Here is a 16460-nt window from a genome sequence, read left to right as displayed (position 1 = left end):
GAGATCGCGCTGTTTCCATTCAAATAGAAACTCTCGAACTGACCACTGCAGTCGAGGTTGCCAAGTATCTGCGAGCCATGAAAAAAGATGGAGCTCCAGGGCCCAACGGACTCCCTGCCGGGATATTTAAAAGTGCCCCGGAAGAGTGGGCGGACCTCCTGACTCCCCTATTTAACATCCTGTTCGCGACAGGCCAGCTACCAGACTCTTGGTTAGGTTCGACTCTATGCCCCATATTCAAGAAAGGAGACCCTGCGTCACCGGCTAACTACTGCCTCATTGCCCTATTAGATCTGGAGGCAAAGGCATATGCCCGGTGTCTTCTTCGGTTGCTTGAAAAATGGGTCATAGTAAATAACATAATACCATACTACCAAACTGGGTTCCGGGTATCGGCCTCCACAATAGACAACATTATTACTCTAGCCACTCTAAGTCAAAAAGCAGTACAAAAAAAACATCTTCTCTCTGTGTGATCAAACCCATACCGCTACCCCTATCTCGTCTGGAAGCACTCTATTTTTGTATCGCCCCATCTCCTTCAATCTCCTTCTCTGGGATCCTTATCTATAGACCCCCTGGCCCTAGGGCCAGCTTTCCCTCTGAACTTATGACCATCCTTGAACCTTATATTGGAAAAACAGCCTTTACCATCTTGGGTGATTTTAACTTTCACCTAGATGAGACCAACTCAAAGGACACGATCTCTCTTGTTGAAACCCTAAAAGCATGTGACTTCATCCAGCATGTAAATAGTTCCACTCATAAGGCAGGACATATTCTTGATGGACTATTCTCTAATGATGACAGGCTTTCCATCGGCTCTCCAATACAGGTGGTCTGGTCTGATCACTTTGCTGTGCCATTTGAACTTTGCATCCCCGTCACCGGCCCCACTAATCAGACAACCCCTCCTTTTATTCTCAGGAGAAACCTAAGGAATATCTCTGATGAGACTCTTGCCCCTTTGATCTCCACTCCGTAACTTTTAGCTGTCAATAATGCTGCAGAGGCAGCCCAAACTCTGACTGACTCCATCTCTAACGCAGTGGAACACCTTGCTCCCTCATCCTTGTGCTATGTAGCACGCCTTAAACCTACGGCACCTTGGTTCTCCGACCAGCTGAGACTGATGAGACGGGGCTGCAGGAGTAGTGAGAGGAAATGGAGGAAATCCTGGGACGCAAAAGACAGAGAGGCTCATAAATCTGCATTACGGGCCTACAAACAGCAAGTGATAATCGAGAAACAGGAATATTTTTCTAATTTGACCAGCTCTCTCTCTTCTTCAAGGGGGCTCTTTAAAATTGCTGACTCCTTATGCTCCCTGCAACTCCCCGATCCCGAGGTCAGCTCCCAACAACTCTGTAATGATATTTCTGATTTCTTTCACAACAAAATACACGATATACACGTTTCTCTTGAAGCCCACTGTCTTGCTCTTGATCAAAACACTCCTCCTTTCATATGCAATCTTGATTCACTTGGCAAGGATCCCCCCTGCCTACTCACAACGTTTCCCTCCCTATCCCTTGAATATCTGAACTCACTTCTGGATAGGACTAAATCGGCCTCCCCCCTTGATCCGATACCACTTAAAAAACTGAAAGAGTGCAGAAATTGCCTTCTTCCTCCCTTGCTTGAGGTCCTAAATATGGCTATAAGTTATACAACAAGGAGATTTTTTCATTTACCAGGGAAATAGGGCGCACACCTGTATGACCGCAAAGTAGAGAGCACGGTGAGGTGGTTGGTACAGGCAAGAAGGGCGAGCGGTAATCTCACACAAACGCTCAAGGTTGGACCAAGATGATCCACACAAATAACAATACAACAACAATGCCCCTGCACTATACAAAATTTTGGAACATTTTAGTGATGATATTGTAGAAAGCGACGATCAGTTAGTATACATCCACACTTTCGGAGTGACTTTAAGAGAATCAATTATCCAAGTTCAGGTACAAGAGTTCCAAAAGAAAGAAGAAGAAATGTTCTGTTCCTGGTGTTAAGTAAATGTTTTATTGTTCCTTTGATAATGCCAACACGTGTTTCATCGCAGGGAACTTACTGCGAATCTTCAGGGCTGAACAGAAAACACAAAAAGGTGCATTTGCAAAAGGTTCTTGTTCTATATGCAAAACAGCTAGTGACTTGTTGTGAGTGCCAATGTGAAAACGTGGTCATGCCAATGGTGACTCTGTGTATTTGTGACTTATGTTCAATAGTAGAGTGACTTGGTGAACTATAGAGTGTACGTGTGGTTGAGTGAATCTATTGTGACATGTATTAATATTTTTTATTACTTTTTGGTGCACTTGTCCATCTGAACAAGGAATTGGTGAAAAATAGTAAGTCTATACACTGACCGTAGAGAAAGTGGAGTGGTATTGTGAACAGGAGTGTAGCTGTGTTTGAAAAGGCGGTATTCCCATGTGACATAAGTGATAACGCGAGATAACTAGATAGCATAATATTGCTCCACAAAAATTCATCTGTATACACACATAGTCAAATACTCATTGCAGCACATTATTTACTTCCTTATTTAGGCATATCATTGCAGTTACTTCACTACGTGATGCCCTCCGGTTAAATAATTACATAAAAGTTGACCGTTGGCTCATTAGATTGGTTTGCGAAATGCAGTTATTACTCTACAAAGCACATTCAGGTTTTTCTACAAAGTCAACGTTGTGTGTTCGCAGGTATGTATGGTTCCGTGATTAGACCTACGTGGTGTGTGGACGAAGACAGTCAGTGGCTAGAAGTAGTGAGGTGATTAAATATGTCAGCTAGGTAAGTATACACGAGAAGACAAAAGAGGAACTAGTTGTATCGGGTGTTCTCGAGGAATAGGAGGAGCTATATGATTATAAGTCCTTAGTATCGTACATGATATTGAGGTTTATAGGGGGAAGAGTAACTCGCTAAGAATGGCTCCAAGAATTATCTGTGTTGAAGAAAATCCCTAAACAGTATGTCACACTTACCTATTTGAAGAAAGTATGGCAAAATTGTCAAAATTGTAGGAAATGCCGGGTTCCGGACAAAGCTTAGGTTAGTTTTTCGAGTGGTTCGAGATCTGCAACACGCTGCCTGCGTGGTTAAAAGATCTGGGTGGGAACAGGCTATTTTTAGTTCCCAAATAACAGAATCATAACATAAAGCAAAGAAAGGGAGAGGTAATAAGTTATAACACACTCCTACCTTGTTCAGTAGTGGTGTGTGTCGTAACCGGGAGGAGTTGCCGAATATTTACGGAGGGTCTTGATTAAGACATTGTATTACCTAACAGGCGGGTACACCTGAAAGAAAAGATCAAAGTGATGGGAAGAGGTGAGAAAGAAAGCTGGTTTTGACGCTACGATGTAGGGTCCTATTTCGGGCGGGAAAAGGGCTCGTTTACCTTGTTTGCGCTGAACTCCCTCTTGAGGTTCCCGGTGCCGTTTTCCAATGACGGTCACGTGACGGGAAGTGATCACAGGTTAAATACTGGAGTTCCGTTTTCCACTCCCGATCAACTAGAGCGTGTCTTACTTCTCAGTGGAAACCAATAATGGCACCAAAAAGAAGAGTTACTCCAATTCTTCGAAACCATTGTGGACAGAAGTGGGTGGATACGGTGGTCATAAGGCAGCGTTATTTCTGGGAAAGCTACTGCATGTAGTTGAGAGCAGAGCTAAAATTAAGGATTTAATGTGTCAACAGTATATGTCCGTGGTCCGTGTATTAACAAAGATCACGGTGTTACATATAAGGTATTGATAGGAGGGCGAAGTCTTACTTTAAATGGGGCAAGTCCCAATGAATGCCTCATGTATCGTGGTGGCAGTATATATATCCCTAAAAGATTTTATTAAAACATCATGGAGCCATATCTTGAGATTATATATTTGGTTCACGAAATATGTGAACATCGAAGTCAGAGTTGGTGGGTTATGAACTAGATGAGCACACGATATTGTAGCATACAAACATTTGTAATATTTATAAATGATTTCTGGAGTGAGAGGCGATTGTTTAATTCACAAAAACTTATTTCAGGCAAGGGATTATTTGTGGTGTACATATAGATCATTACAGCTAGATAGAATACGCTGTTCATGCAGATTTAACAGAGAGAGAACATTTGAAAACAGAGATTCTCAAAAGTCTGTTATCCTAGGAAAAATTGCAGCTCGGGATCGTAATTAAGTCCGAATTCAATGCTCCGAAGACGCATGATCCAGGTGGCTTCTTTCCGTCTCAATGTTAGTTCACGGTTGCCACCTCTGATATGGGCAGGCACTGTTTCAATTCCGTAGAAAGACACACAGAAATCCTCTGTGTTCGCCTGGCACTTGGCTACATGGAGGGCTACTGGATATCTTGGATCTTGTTTCTGGATAGCCCTCATGTGTTCCGATATTCTGTCTTTTAGCATCCTGATGGTGCTTCCTACGTATTTTTTACCACATTGGCATTCTATTATGTATATCACATATTTTGTGGTACAGTTGATGTTAGCTCTAATGTCATAGTTCTCTAGTTTGGGTCCATGGAAGTGCTTGGTTTTATGCTTGGCCCATTTGCACATTGTGCAGAAACCACATTTGAAAAACCCATTGCTGCGTTGGGTGAGCCAGTTCGGGGTTAAATCAACGTGTGGAACAGTAGGGCTTAGTCTGTTCCTCAAAGTTCTCCCTTTGCGAAAAGTGATTTGAGGGGTGATTGGAATCAATTCTCTCAGTACTGCGTCTTCTTTTAGCAGATCCCAATGTTTATTGATACTTTTTCTGACTAAATGGTGTAGACCATTGTACTCAGTGATAATTCTAACCGTAGATTCTTTCGCCTGTTTGGAGTTGGTCATTTTTAAAGTGTCAGGTCTCTTGATTTTGTCAAGTCTCTTTTTAGCTATAGACAGGGTAGCCTCCTGGTACCCCCGTTTCACAAATCTAGATTCCATATCCTTAACAGTTATTTCGAGATCTGTGTCGTCACTGCAATTGCGTCTCGCTCGGAGAAATTCCCCGAAAGGTATCGCCTTGATCTGGTGCGAAGGATGAAAGCTGTCTGCACGGAGTATCGCATTGCAGGATGTTGGTTTTCTGTAGAGTCTACTTTCTAGTTTGTCATTTTTCACGTAGAGTTCTAAATCTAAGAATTCTATGTTGGTTTTACTGGCTTTCATGGTGAAACTGAGTTCTAAGTTGTTGTGGTTGAGGTGATTGGCAAATTGTTGTAGTAATTCATCTGTCCCTGTCCATAGTAGAATGCAATCGTATAGACGATTGCATTCTACTATGGACAGGGACAGATGAATTACTACAACAATTTGCCAATTGCCAATCGTATAGACGATTGCATTCTACTATGGACAGGGACAGATGAATTACTACAACAATTTGCCAATCACCTCAACCACAACAACTGGGAACTCAGTTTCACCATGAAAGCCAGTAAAACCAACATAGAATTCTTAGATTTAGAACTCTACGTGAAAAATGACAAACTAGAAAGTAGACTCTACAGAAAACCAACATCCTGCAATGCGATACTCCGTGCAGACAGCTTTCATCCTTCGCACCAGATCAAGGCGATACCTTTCGGGGAATTTCTCCGAGCGAGACGCAATTGCAGTGACGACACAGATCTCGAAATAACTGTTAAGGATATGGAATCTAGATTTGTGAAACGGGGGTACCAGGAGGCTACCCTGTCTATAGCTAAAAAGAGACTTGACAAAATCAAGAGACCTGACACTTTAAAAATGACCAACTCCAAACAGGCGAAAAAATCTACGGTTAGAATGATCACTGAGTACAATGGTCTACACCATTTAGTCAGAAAAAGTATCAATAAACATTGGGATCTGCTAAAAGAAGACGCAGTACTGAGAGAATTGATTCCAATCACCCCTCAAATCACTTTTCGCAAAGGGAGAACTTTGAGGAACAGACTAAGCCCTACTGTTCCACACGTTGATTTAACCCCGAACTGGCTCACCCAACGCAGCAATGGGTTTTTCAAATGTGGTTTCTGCACAATGTGCAAATGGGCCAAGCATAAAACCAAGCACTTCCATGGACCCAAACTAGAGAACTATGACATTAGAGCTAACATCAACTGTACCACAAAATATGTGATATACATAATAGAATGCCAATGTGGTAAAAAATACGTAGGAAGCACCATCAGGATGCTAAAAGACAGAATATCGGAACACATGAGGGCTATCCAGAAACAAGATCCAAGATATCCAGTAGCCCTCCATGTAGCCAAGTGCCAGGCGAACACAGAGGATTTCTGTGTGTCTTTCTACGGAATTGAAACAGTGCCTGCCCATATCAGAGGTGGCAACCGTGAACTAACATTGAGACGGAAAGAAGCCACCTGGATCATGCGTCTTCGGAGCATTGAATTCGGACTTAATTACGATCCCGAGCTGCAATTTTTCCTAGGATAACAGACTTTTGAGAATCTCTGTTTTCAAATGTTCTCTCTCTGTTAAATCTGCATGAACAGCGTATTCTATCTAGCTGTAATGATCTATATGTACACCACAAATAATCCCTTGCCTGAAATAAGTTTTTGTGAATTAAACAATCGCCTCTCACTCCAGAAATCATTTATAAATATTACAAATGTTTGTATGCTACAATATCGTGTGCTCATCTAGTTCATAACCCACCAACTCTGACTTCGATGTTCACATATTTCGTGAACCAAATATATAATCTCAAGATATGGCTCCATGATGTTTTAATAAAATCTTTTAGGGATATATATACTGCCACCACGATACATGAGGCATTCATTGGGACTTGCCCCATTTAAAGTAAGACTTCGCCCTCCTATCAATACCTTATATGTAACACCGTGATCTTTGTTAATACACGGACCACGGACATATACTGTTGACACATTAAATCCTTAATTTTAGCTCTGCTCTCAACTACATGCAGTAGCTTTCCCAGAAATAACGCTGCCTTATGACCACCGTATCCACCCACTTCTGTCCACAATGGTTTCGAAGAATTGGAGTAACTCTTCTTTTTGGTGCCATTATTGGTTTCCACTGAGAAGTAAGACACGCTCTAGTTGATCGGGAGTGGAAAACGGAACTCCAGTATTTAACCTGTGATCACTTCCCGTCACGTGACCGTCATTGGAAAACGGCACCGGGAACCTCAAGAGGGAGTTCAGCGCAAACAAGGTAAACGAGCCCTTTTCCCGCCCGAAATAGGACCCTACATCGTAGCGTCAAAACCAGCTTTCTTTCTCACCTCTTCCCATCACTTTGATCTTTTCTTTCAGGTGTACCCGCCTGTTAGGTAATACAATGTCTTAATCAAGACCCTCCGTAAATATTCGGCAACTCCTCCCGGTTACGACACACACCACTACTGAACAAGGTAGGAGTGTGTTATAACTTATAACTTATTACCTCTCCCTTTCTTTGCTTTATGTTATGATTCTGTTATTTGGGAACTAAAAATAGCCTGTTCCCACCCAGATCTTTTAACCACGCAGGCAGCGTGTTGCAGATCTCGAACCACTCGAAAAACTAACCTAAGCTTTGTCCGGAACCCGGCATTTCCTACAATTTTGACAATTTTGCCATACTTTCTTCAAATAGGTAAGTGTGACATACTGTTTAGGGATTTTCTTCAACACAGATAATTCTTGGAGCCATTCTTAGCGAGTTACTCTTCCCCCTATAAACCTCAATATCATGTACGATACTAAGGACTTATAATCATATAGCTCCTCCTATTCCTCAAGAACACCCGATACAACTAGTTCCTCTTTTGTCTTCTCGTGTATACTTACCTAGCTGACATATTTAATCACCTCACTACTTCTAGCCACTGACTGTCTTCGTCCACACACCACGTAGGTCTAATCACGGAACCATACATACCTGCGAACACACAACGTTGACTTTGTAGAAAAACCTGAATGTGCTTTGTAGAGTAATAACTGCATTTCGCAAACCAATCTAATGAGCCAACGGTCAACTTTTATGTAATTATTTAACCGGAGGGCATCACGTAGTGAAGTAACTGCAATGATATGCCTAAATAAGGAAGTAAATAATGTGCTGCAATGAGTATTTGACTATGTGTGTATACAGATGAATTTTTGTGGAGCAATATTATGCTATCTAGTTATCTCGCGTTATCACTTATGTCACATGGGAATACCGCCTTTTCAAACACAGCTACACTCCTGTTCACAATACCACTCCACTTTCTCTACGGTCAGTGTATAGACTTACTATTTTTCACCAATTCCTTGTTCAGATGGACAAGTGCACCAAAAAGTAATAAAAAATATTAATACATGTCACAATAGAATCACTCAACCACACGTACACTCTATAGTTCACCAAGTGACTCTACTATTGAACATAAGTCACAAATGCACAGAGTCACCATTGGCATGACCACGTTTTCACATTGGCACTCACAACAAGTCACTAGCTGTTTTGCATATAGAACAAGAACCTTTTGCAAATGCACCTTTTTGTGTTTTCTGTTCAGCCCTGAAGATTCGCAGTAAGTTCCCTGCGATGAAACACGTGTTGGCATTATCAAAGGAACAATAAAACATTTACTTAACACCAGGAACAGAACATTTCTTCTTCTTTCTTTTGGAACTCTTGTACCTGAACTTGGATAATTGATTCTCTTAAAGTCACTCCGAAAGTGTGGATGTATACTAACTGATCGTCGCTTTCTACAATATCATCACTAAAATGTTCCAAAATTTTGTATAGTGCAGGGGCATTGTTGTTGTACTAAATATGGCTATCACTCAAGGTTCCTTTCCTCCGATCTGGAAGAAGGCAATTGTGAAACCTTTGCTTAAGAAGCCGTCTCTGGATCCGGCCATGTTGAAAAATTTTAGGCCGATCTCCCTCCTTCCAGCGCCCGCGAAGATGCTTGAGACACATCTGAACTTCCATCTGTCTGCCTTCCTCGATTCTTCTGAATACCTGGATAACACCCAACACGGTTTCAGAAAACACCACAGCACAGAGTCCGCCCTTACCTATGTGGTCGATAACATCCGACGCAAGGTGGACTCTGGCCAAACCACGGTTCTGGTTCTGTTGGACCTCACGGCCGCGTTCGACACCCTCTCCCCCGCCATTTTGTCATCTCGGCTGAGGGAAGCTGGTGTCAATGGACCGGCCCTGAGCCTCCTAAACTCCTTTTTGACCGAAAGGGAACAGAGAGTGATGCTTGGGAACCACCTCTCCCCTGCCAAGTCTTTGCAATGTGGGGTGCCACAAGGGTCGGCCTTAAGCCCGACCCTATTTAACATCTATGTGGCCCCCCTTGCAAGACTAATTAAATCTCAGGGGATGGAGGTGGTATCCTACGCAGATGATACCCAGATTATGGTCTCTCTTGCTCACACCTCGGTTAGTACATCTGCCGCTAGTTTTAGGGTATGCATGCAGTGTGTGGCAGACTGGATGACTATAAACTCCCTTAAACTAAATGGCGAAAAAACCGAGGTGCTGATCTTTGGGAAGAACCAAAATCTATGGTCGAGCGAGTGGTGGCCCACTTCCCTTGGCATCTGCCCCACTCCCTCCCTATCTGCCAGAAATCTTGGAGTGGTATTAGACACCTCGCTCTCTATGTCCCTGCAAGTTAACAGGACCGTGGCCACTTGCTGTGGTGTGATCCGGGTACTCAATAAAATCCGTGGGTACCTCTCCCCCCAGGCGCGTAAACAGGTTGCAGTCGCCCTGGTAGGCTCGAGGTTGGATTACTGCAACTCCCTGTATATGGAAGCCAACAAAGGTCTGATCCACCGTCTGCAGATTCTTCAGAACGCTGCAGCGCGTTTTGTTTTGGATCTTCCTAAAGCCTCCTCTGCCACCTTAGCCAGGAAGGAGCTTCATTGGCTTCCGGTACAGCACAGAATCGCCTTCAAAATTCTCTGTCTTACCCACAGAGCATTGATGGATGGTCCTGCTAGTGCTATTGGTTCCCTTCTTCTGCGTTATGTCCCCACAAGAAGCCTTCGCTCTGCCGGACTTTGTCAACTAGTCGTCCCCCGTGTTAAACTTGTCAGATGGGGAGCCAGAGCCTTTTCCGTCGTCGCTCCGCAGCTGTGGAACTCCATCCCCACGGAAATAAAAACTCTCCCTTCCATCGAGTCTTTTAAAAAGGCTCTAAAAACCTATTTCTTTAAGAAGGCCTACTTATGATAGAATAGGACCAGGTAGGATGTAAGCTTCTGTATTTGATCTAGGCGCCTTGACGCTCACTGGGCTAAGTATGCGCGTTACAAGAAACCCCTCATTCATTCATACTCTATTGCTGCTTCATAGACTACAGCGCGGCTTTTGACAAAGTGTCTCGGAACATCTTGTGGAGGAAGATGAACAAATGGGGGATTCTGCACGACCTACTAGGAGCACTAATTTCCCTGTATAAGAACACGTGGGTGCGAATTAAAACTGGCCCAAAGACACTTTCTTCAAGAATTGCCGTCGAAGATGGGCTAAAGCAAGGCTGTGTTCTTGCCCCGCTGTTGTTCAATCTCTACACATCTGATCTCAGTACATTCCTGGAGAATAGTAATCTTCTCCCGCCAAAACTAGGACCCGCCAAAAAGCCTCTTCACATATTACAATACGCAGATGACATCGTAATAATGGACCAAGCAAAATCGGGTCTTCAACGGGCATTAGGTACGCTCCACAAATATAACACCGCCAATGCTCTGAAAATCAACCAGGCAAAGACGAAGGTACTGGTATTTGGCAGATGCAAGAATAAGAAAAGGCTGGTATGGAACATCGGGCCCGCCAGGATTAACACAATAGTAAAATATAATTACTTGGGAGTCTGGTTCAATGAGATGTCCAGGCCTACAGCTCACCTAGCTGCCTTGCAAAAGAGAGCAGGTGCAATTACATACTCCCTGACCCGGCTGAACCAAACCCTGAGCAGCGCCTCTGCAGAAGCCATCCTGAAGGTGACCAAAGCTATTCTACTTCCTGCGTTAACCTACGAACACCAGGCCTTTCCTGGCGCATGCTCCCCCAGTCTTGAGCTTGCCCAAATCTCCACCTACAAAAATTTTTCCATCTGCCAAGTTTCATTCAACGGGCAAGACTACGATTGGAGCTGGGTCTACAAAGACAATCTCTTTACTGCGAGGCCGACATCCTGAAATCATTTATAAGGACCCTAAAAGCAGGTGATAACACTCTTAAATCCCAGCTAAAAGGAATCCTGTCCAGTCCCGGCAATCCCTGGAACACCAAGATTGTAAAGGCCATAAGAGTGTTAGAGATTGACAAGTCATCTCTCCTTTCAGTCACTATTCCATACTTGGCCTGGAAAAGCGCCATCAACAAGCAAGTCAAACTTATCTCTCAGTCTATGGATCTGCAGTCTGTAAAGCCATCAACCATTCTGCTCCCCTTGAACTCTTCGTATCTTCCTGGGATCCCACAAGCATATTGCCAGAAAAATGTAAGCGCAGTGGCTCGGAAGAATATAATGTTTAAGCGACTTCAAGGCCTGCGCTCGAGGGCCTTCAACAAATGGGCCCCAACAAGCGAGGGGGGGGGCTTGTAGGCTGTGCAAATACCACTCTGAATCATGGCTGCATCTCCTGTGCTGCTGCCCGGCACTAGCAGCCCCCAGAAGGTCCCTCTTGAAACCCTTGTTTTTAAAATGGGGTGCTAGGACGTGCTGGGAGGCCTCGGCCTTGTGCTTTACATATACTGACATCCAAGTGCTCGCAAGGTTTGGTAAATTTGTGAGACTTTTGGACAATCTTTTATTACCTCCCTTGGCCGCCACGCTTCCTCCCCCTCCCCCTCAAAGACTCATTACAGACTTTTTCCGTCCTTTGGCCCAGTACCCTTTGTCTTAATTAATTTTATCTGGCCAAGTACAGCAAAATGTTCACACAGGCAACTATAACGCTGTTCTTCAATAAGCATACCGGTCTCTAAGCCTGGAAAATTGTTTTTTAGCCCTGTTTTTATATGATAAATGTGCTAAAAGCTAAATTTTATAACTGTGCTAAAGTAGATTCTGTATAGAAATGGTTTTAAGTAACTGTGCTAAATTAATAAAAAAAACTTGAAACTTGAGTCTGGAAGTATTCTAACATTCTGGAGTCTGGGCCCCAATATTTATACTGCATTTCTCTTTGTTCTCTTGTTTCAGAAAGGCTCTGTGCTCAGTCCAAACCAGTTCTGCCTTCTCTGGCCCAGCTTCCTGGCAGTGGGGGGAAACAGCATTATCCCAGGCAGACAAGGGCTATTCAGGTACAGGGAAATCTCCTCCCACCACTCTAAATGCAGCCCAATTCTATTCAGCCCAGACTCATCCAGGAAAGGCAGGCATACCTCAACCCCCCAGTGGCTGTCTGAAGAGACTGCACATCCCATTCCCTGTCATTCTAAAACCAGACGGTCAATGCACAACCCAGCAGAGGCACACAGGATGGCTAAGCAAGAAAATGGTCACTTTCTAAAAGTGGCATTTTCAAACACACAAATTAAAAATCATCTTTACCAAAAGATGTGTTATTAGATTCTGAGTTCAGAAAGCCTAAACTCCAACTTTCCATCTTGTTCCCATGGGAAGTTATACTTGTATGATGTTACATAGTATTCCCTATTATATTCTATGGGACAGATAGCCTTTCAATGGTGAAAAACTAAAGGCTCTGTATTTCACTATCAGGACATGTCACACACTCCAGTACATGTCCTACCTTTGACATACACTGCACCCTGCCCATAGGGGTACCTTGGGCCTACCACAGGGGTGTCTTTCATGTAAGAAAAGGGAAGTTTAGGGCAAGGCAAGTGGGCCCACAAGCAGCTTTTGATTTACAGGCCCTGGGCACACACATTGCACTGTACTAGGGAATTAGCAGGAAATCAAATAAGTCAATCATGGAAACGCCAATCCATAATAGCAATTTACACAGAGAGCATAAGCACTTTAGCACTGATAAGCGGAGGTTAAGTGCTTAGAGTCCTAAAACCAACAAAAACAGAGTAAAAAACATGAGGACCAGAAGCAAAAAGTCTGGGGATAAATCCACTGGAAAAGCCAGGTCTAACAACCACTCACACATCACCTCACATACCCATTCAGTCACTCACAAATCCACTCACACACCCACAAAACCACTCACAATCCCACTCACACACACATACAGCCACTCACATACCCATCCAAGACCTTCAAAACCACTCACATATCCATTCCTAGACCCAAACATCCACTTACACACACTCACACACCCACATGACCAATCAAACACCCACTCACACACCCAAGCAGTCACTCTCACACCCAATCACAGACCCAAAAAAACACTCAGACACTCACTCATAAACCAACATAGGCACTCATCCACCTACTTACACACACTCACACAACCACTCACACACCCATACAGCCACTCACATGTTTGCTGATCTAATAAAGAATGTGCGCTTTTGGTTGGTAATGGATCTACTGTTCGATAAAATACATTAAAAAAAGAAGGACTTGGTGCATAGCATTTATAGAAAGACTACATACGTTGCCTTACCTTAATTTGTACATTTTTATTTTCAAAATATATAATAAGATTGGAGAATGACTGTGTAAATAAATGTATTCATAAACTTGTGGAAATGTTTATTAGTAAATTGAACTTATGCAATTGATCATGTATTGTTTTTTACATCACACTACTTCACCACGAAGTTTGTATGTTTTTGTTTGATCTATGACATAAATAAGTGTAATTTGCTCTAGACTGAAACGTATCTAACTTCTCTGACCTTTGATTCAAATGTGGAGTAAAGTACATAGAACTGAGCAGCAAATAAATGCCTCAAGCCAATATCAATTGAATTGTTGATTCATAGTCTGTTAAATTAATGTAGCAGCATTTGAAATGTGATGGCTAGGACACTTCTTGCTTTTAGAATGACGCACATATGGCATAACAGTGTGCTTATATTTGGGCTACATGAGATATTAATTAAAAAAATATTTCGTCTTAACATGTTTACCATTCATAGGTGTGCATATTTTGTGAATTGTGAACTGTGCAGATTAAATATAAACTAATTTGCTAATACACACTGAATAGAGAGACTGACATTTGGAGTGTTACGAGATTGCAAGTGGAAAGTTTGGTATTCTCCTGTCAAGACTACCAGGGCCCATTAGATTGGGGAAGGAGTCTCAGGTGTAAATCTTTTTTAAACATATACAAATGTTGATGAACTGTAAATTCAAGAATGGATATTCATGCTTGTATTCAAAGATTCATTGGGTCGCTGTGTCATAGCACTACACTTCCTTCAAGCACAAATGAACATTAGGTGCATTAAATAAAATATAAGAAACTCATACCATCTACCCTTAATTATGTATTGGTTGATTTGGGGGCAGAAATCCCGTCCCTTACTCATCTATGTGGATTGGTATAGTTTTCTTTTTCAATCTGAGGCCTTGCAAATGTGGTTTATCAAGGAAGGGCACTGAGCACCAAATTTTAAGTATTCTGATGGGGCCGATAGCATGGTTACCACCAGTGTCAGATTTATGAAATCCATGGACTTGCTACTGATGAAAAGCAGCTGAAATCTCCAGTGGAAAAACACAAAAAATTGGGAAAAATGGAGTGGGGACAATTGCAGTATTTCTAATCCCCAAGTAATATCCTGCTTCTGAGGGCACACTCAGGGTGCATCTCATAAGCCTCCAGTTTCCCCCCACTCGCAGAGTTTCAAAAACTGTCTGGGGACATGCCCTTCCAATATCTGGGGCACTGATAATGAGGCTCTTAGTTGTCTTCTGGTAAGGCAGCCAGATTCCACGTCCTGGAACCTCAGTTACTTAGGTTGCCAGGATGCTTTTGTGAATGTTTTACACCATGCCAGGTGTAGTACAAGGTGCTACAGGTAAACATCGTTTACCACGAAGTTTTTACAACGCGGTACCTTTACCACGCATCCCTTACAACGCAAGTCGTTACCACGACTTGCGCTGGAGGGCCCTAAAGGATTAAAAATAGTAGCATTACTATCCCAACACCTTCCCTAGGGTCCACAGGGACTGGTGTTAGAATAGTAAATTATACTATTCGAAATACGCAACCCCAACACAAGTCGTGGTAACGACTTGCGTTGTAAGGGATGCGTGGTAAAGGGATGCGTTGTGACGGTACGCGTTGTACCGTCATACATCCGGTGCTACACAATCAACTGGTCACGAAGATGCAGCCAAGCGATGCTTCACCATGTGTACTTTGTAGTGGTGTGTGAGCAAGGACAGGCCAACAGGCTTCATCTGAGCAGAGAAAAGGCATTGAGTGGTAAGATTTGTTCATCTGTAAATGGTAAAACCAGACAGCATACAAATCAAAAGACAATATTAAAGGAGGCACTCTAACTCCACATGCATCTGTTACTATTATTGTAAACAGGATATTCTCAAATGAGATTTTCAATAACTAATTAATGCAGATATTTCTATAAAGAGATAGGCATTCAATCAGACAAGTTTTGGAACACTATTCGTGTTAACGGGCAAAAAAAGGTACCTGCACAGGACATTATAGCACCCTGATAGTGCTCTTTAGTGGCAGGGGTTATCTGTGTCTGGCTCATTCATGTGAATAAGTTTAATTTGTTTTTTAGATGAGAGAATGGAGGAGGCAGGATGCATTTCGTGTCATGGACTTGTGGGGAGGTGACCTGTCCATAAGAAAATAAAACCAATAGTGGAGCAAACGAAAACAAAAGTGTTTTTACAATTATCCTAATTCATGGGAGTAGGGAAAGCTCACTGACCTGGAAGGGTTGAGCTTGTGCTTAGGTTAATTACTATCAGCCTGATTCATCAAGGTGAGTATTTGCTATTCCTTAATAGCGATTATTAAGGAATCGCTATTAAGGAATAGCAAAATGCTATTCACCAAGAAATCGCTAAATAAATTGCGATTTCTAATTATTCCTTAATTGCGATTAGCAAATTGCTAATCGCAATTAAGGAATATCTCCCCATTCATTCCTATGGGCCCAAAGGCCCATAGGAATGAATGGGAAGAGATTTCAATGTGCGAATCGCAATTACCGATTCGCATATTGAAATTGCGATTTCAAGGGTGCAGGGGTGTCCAAAGGACACCCTGTAGCACCCCTGAAATGTATGCTACATTGGTGTTGCGCACACACATGTCCCAAGGACATGTGTGTGTGTAACATGAAACTTAGAAAAATGCATTTAAATGCATTTTTCTAAGTTTCCGCTATTTACCATGAGGTTTGACCTCGCGGTAAATAGCGGGAAATTTTTGCGAATTCGCAATTTAAAAATGTTTCAAGAATAGCATTTAAGGAATCTCTAATAGAGATTCCTTAAATGCTATTCCTCGCAAATATGCGAATTCTTAAATAGCGATTTTTGCATTTG

Source organism: Lissotriton vulgaris, unplaced genomic scaffold (genome assembly GCF_964263255.1).
Source record: "Lissotriton vulgaris unplaced genomic scaffold, aLisVul1.2 SCAFFOLD_775, whole genome shotgun sequence".
NCBI lineage: Eukaryota > Metazoa > Chordata > Amphibia > Caudata > Salamandridae > Lissotriton > Lissotriton vulgaris.
Note: the sequence above shows the minus strand (reverse complement) of the source record.